Source organism: Calidris pugnax, unplaced genomic scaffold (assembly GCF_001431845.1).
Source record: "Calidris pugnax isolate Ruff unplaced genomic scaffold, ASM143184v1 scaffold82, whole genome shotgun sequence".
NCBI classification, from domain to species: domain Eukaryota; kingdom Metazoa; phylum Chordata; class Aves; order Charadriiformes; family Scolopacidae; genus Calidris; species Calidris pugnax.
In genome coordinates this window covers 3,783,537-3,788,721 of record NW_015090833.1, presented here as the reverse complement: position 1 = coordinate 3,788,721, position 5,185 = coordinate 3,783,537, and positions in this window count along the sequence as shown.

Below are 5,185 nucleotides of genomic sequence, written 5' to 3'. Positions count from 1 at the left end.
AATTCTCTCAAACCCTTGAGCCCAGTATTTAGGCACACTGACACTTCTGGCTGGAGATGTCACGATTCCTGTGATGCAGTCTGGTAGGTACTATTGCAATCTTCAGTCTTTCTCTTTAAAAACCTCTTCATGTTGTCAGCCAGATTTGCCAGTGGCTCCTAATGGCACACAATAGAGGAAGTTAGATTCTATCTTTATTCTTCTGTGAACTGAATTCTTGCAAATGAACTCTCACAGAGACCTTCTTTTGAATGAGCCACAGGAGCCATGCTGAGTTTATTTTAGTTGGGTTTATATTAGGTCTGATTTTTGCTGATCCCTTCATTTTTCATCATTTTGTCTGTCTTTTCCAATTGTTCCTCTTGGGGAGGACTGTGTTTTGAGAGTTTCTGAGCCAGAATGCTGTGCGTACAGATTATTCATCTCTGCGCCTTCCCTTCAGGCAGTCTCTCACCTGTGTATACCTGTGTCCACACCTTCTTGTTAATGCAAACTGCCCTAAATCTTTGAGATTAACTTCCTTTAAAGTACTAAATTACCAAAAGTCCAGAGAGCCAGCATTACTTCTGCCTAACGAGTAATAACTACATATTCTTTCTAATACTTAGTGGATTTGAATTGGAACTGGGAAGGACTGTGACTGGCCACAACATCATGTTATTGTTAAAGGAAGAATCACAAACTAGAAGTTTGTGAAAGAAGGAAAATTTACTGAAATGGGCAGTATATGCGTGAAAAGTCCAGAGTGCAAACAGTAGGTTTACATGCAACATTCCCACTTTCTGGGACAAAGAACTGAACTTTAGATCTAGTGGTGTTCTTAGATCATTACGGAAGTAGGGAATAAACAGCCAGTAAAGCACATGAACCCTGTCTGTTTGTCTGAATAATGGCAATATGGTGCAAGCCCTGAATTGCCAGGTATCCAGCACTGGTGTTTGATTTCTTCTGATAAATTAACATTCAGAGATATTAAAATAGACTGTTCTAATGATACCTAAAAGTGTCCTTTTGCAGTAGAAAGTACCTATCATGTTGGATACACTCTAAGGCTGGATGGGCAACTCATATTCTAGTGATCATCATTACAGCTAGCAATGCTGTTTAACGTGGGCGATTCTTGCTGTAAAATTAGCCTGTTTTCTTTCACTGGATTATTTTTAAATAGACTTCTTTCAAAATTTCATTTATCAAATATGTTATATACTTAATGGTTCTCGGCCAACGATATGCTCACAAGCTATTCACCATAACTACCACTTTGAGTGCTTGCCATCCATTAATGTATAGCTTTCCTGTGGAACTGGCCATCCAAATCACATGGTGGCTTTGCTTTCCCCTGGCTGGATGCCTTCCAATCCCACAGAAAGCTTTCTAGGGGCTCCAGTATGTCTGATGATGACTGTGAGATGGCTTCTGGCAACAATATTAATGCAAATGTATACTTGAATGCATTCTCATGACATATTCCAATCTTGCGATCAAAAACGTGCTTTATAGACGTTTTCAAGGGAAAAAACCACTAACTTGGGATACTGTCAAAAGAGCATTTGCCTTTACTTATAGCAGCAAATATTCACAGTTGGGTTTTGTTTCTTTCACTGGATTCACCTCTCTCTCTGACATCAGGGGAAAAAAAACCCAGACTCTGCTATCCTGGAAATACTTAATTAACATAACAGTGACCTCCTGACATCAGGGCATGGCAAATTTCCATATGAGGGGAATGGCATTATAATTCTTTGGGAATTACTTTGCTGCATACTCACCCCTAGTTCATTTACAAAAATAAAACCACAAGTGGAATAAGGCTGTACTGCCACTTAAATTTGGAAAGCGGGCAAATGTAGAAAAAGAGCAGGCTGTCTGAATGCACTGAGAATGCAAGTGCATTAGCCAAAAGGTTGTGCTTGCTGCTGAGCGTAATTCAATTCACCCCGTGTTCATAATTGCATATTTGCACAGTCTTGCATGGTGTCGCAGATTGAGACCATATTTGATTGCCCTGATGGTATAACCCTTAGGGTCACCCTAAAGCCGTTGTGCGATAGTAGCCTAGGTGGTAAGTCCCAGCCGACGGTTCGGAGGCAAGATCCAGGTTTGACAAGCACAGCAAAATGCAGTATTTGCCCATGGACTGTTGCTTACTTATGTCACTCTGTATAGACAAACCCTACCGGCAAATTTGTAATTGGGTTTTCACACTTGTACTTGACCTTTTAGATTAGATTAGAGCTTCCTCTTAATGTCGTAATTGCGACATTTCCATGCCTTAAACTAAAACAAGGCTTGAAAAGCTGGCCCTCTGGCTCCTCCTGGCCAGCTTGGCGAGGTGTGTTTTGGAGGAAGGTATCTGCTGGGCTAAACTGGCCTAGAAATGGGAAGGCTCTGAGGATTTAATCACAGAAATGTTTGCTTGGGGGCACTCATGATGGGTTTATTTCTTGGAACTTTTAGCAAACATAGCCTTTGTTTGCATTTTTCTGTGGTATGTGTTTACTGTTCATTTGCGCTGCACATGCTGTGAGAAATAAGCCATTATGTCGGTATTTTTTTTCCCCTTTCTCCTGCTTTCATTCTCTTTACTCCCCCTTCAAAATCCTTACAATTCCTTTCATTATTTGATGTTAACAGGACAAAAGAAATAAATACTTGAAAGAAGATACAAGCTGTGTTTCTGTTTTACTTTGGAGCTGCTGTGGTAACTGAATACCAGTCTGCAAGGTCAAAAAAAAAAAAAAAAAAAAAAACCTGCCAGAAAACCTCAGCGCTCAAACCACAGGTTGCGTTGCCTATTGTAAAGCAATTTTCAGCCCACATGCCTAAAGAGCATAACAGTTGCTCTGTAAATCTCCGAGTGTTTCATATAGTTTCCCTGTCATGCGGCCATTAAGTTTTATAACCTTTATATTTCAAGCGAAACAATGAACGCGAATTCCTTCGAAACATCCTAATAGATTCCACATGTTAGCAAATTTTTTTTTTTTTTTTTTTTTTTTTTGGAAATATTTTGGTTGCTCGGCAGGTAGCAACCCCGCCTGTGGGGACCGCTCGGCCCTCGGCCCCGAGACCTTGGATGTCACCTTGTTGTGAGGGGAGGAATTAACTCCCGCCATTTCCTGCAGTGGCCTGAGGTGTCACCAGGAGGGACAACGGCTCCAACGGTCACCACCGGCCCCCAACGGCCCCGTGAGGGGGCCGTTGGGGGCCGTTGGTGACCGTTGGAGCCGTTGGAAGGCAGGGGGCGCGCTCGAGCCGCACCCGCTCGCGCCCTCACAGAACCTTCCAGAGAGGCGAGGCCAGGGCGGCGGCGCGCTTTTGAGGTAAGCCGAAAAAGGGGATTTTTATTTGTTTTTTAAATTTTTTTTGAGGAAAAAAGTTCTACCCCGAACCGAAAAAACGTGAGGGGAGTGCCCGCAGAGAGGGAGGGGAGGCTGTAGGGCGCAAAGGAGCGTGAAATGGCGGCGGATATTGGTGGCTGGGAAGGCAGCCTGGCGGCCCTTGCTGTCAGGGAGTCGTTAGCGGGTCGTGAAGGAGCATCAGTGTCGCGATACACAGCCCCGATAGCTGCGGGTGGGGGCTGGCGACCCTCCGGAGCCGCGACATGCCCTCCGGAGACAGGCCTGGCTTGTGGAAGGGTTTTCCCCATTGTCCACAGATGGGGTGATTTTCATGTCGTTGTCCTTCATGTAATTTCGTTTCGCTTTAAACATAGTATCTAAAGTTGGCAGTAATTAGCCGGCCCCTTAAGCATGAGGGTCCGCTGTCAGAGTTAATCCAGGTCTGCGTTCATGACAGAAGCAACAAGTGGAAGTGCATTGAAGCCTAAGTATGTGGAAGTGGAGGATTTATGTTTGTGAAGGTCTGTCTGCCATCGCAGGGGAAAGAGATTTCCTCCGATTTGTGGAATCGGCAAGAACAAAAGAACCTGCCAAAGAGACAGAAATGCCGAGTTTCCGATTGCTGCCCTTTTCATAATGTGCGGGTTTTTGAGAAGGAGAGGACGGAGGGGCTTTTGGGGTTTTTGTTTGTTGGTTTGTTTGGTTGTTTTTGGTTTTTTTTGGTCTTGCCCCCTCCTCCCCCCCGAACTGCAGAAGCCTTTTAAGTTGGATACATTGAAAAGGTGACGTTGGTTTCCTCTAAAGCTTGACCTGTTAATTGTCTTTCTGTATGTTGTCATTTCTAAAGTGAGAGCTATTTCTGAACGGCTGGATTTTCACGAGCTCTTTTCTGTTGTTAACAAACACTGTTTTTCGGGGCATAGGCCAGAATGATTAAAATCGCCCTGTCAAGTTTTGGTTTTTTTTTTGTTTGTTTGTTTGTGCTTTTGTTCTTTTTTTTTTAATGAGGTGATTCTTAAACCGGAAGTGGTAATCGATTTTGAGCTGCATTTCAGCTTGCGTTTAATTTTCCCATGCCGGTATGGTATCTTTTGAAGTAATTTTCTGTGTGGTGGATGGAAGGAGCAAAGAACTGGGATATGTGGCACTTGAACTCTGCGATTGATTTTATGCATCATCTTTGACATCTACTGTATTGATGTTATGCCTTTTTACCCGTCTGTGAATAGTTTCAGCAGTTTTGAAGAGGTGTTACAATGTCTTAACAAAGGCTTTGAAAGTTTGCACAAATTACTCCTTGTATGGAAATTACTGTTGTCTGTTATTTTAATAGTTTAATTATCCTGATGCAATGGTAGGTGAGTATCTGCGTTGGTCCTGCTGTTGAGAAATACAGATACTGGGTAAGTTATGCAATGTGGGCCAAGGGTTTGGTGTGTATCCTGTGTTTTCTTATGTAGCAGTTTAATGTTTTCCTGACAACCTTGCTTGGCTCTCCTTAGCAATTTTAATGCCTTGAAAATATGCAGGGGTTAGGTGGGGGATGCTGGATCATGTTTTTTGATAAGGCCCAGGATTCCTTTAATAACAAGGACTCTTTGTTGCAGACTGGTCCTTTGCTACATTGGTGTGGGAGTGGTGAAGTTTGAAATGAATGGTGGCACTAAATTAGTGACCACATCAGAAATACTCTGGTCTGCACTGCTTCCAGACAAATTAAGCCGTGTGTCAAGGCAAGGTCATCTGGTGATCCTGGGAAGCCAGTTTAATATTATTCTTAGACCACAAGGAATTTCCACTTACTGTAAAGCTGTCAGGCTGTGTGCCCCCCCCCCCCCCCCCCC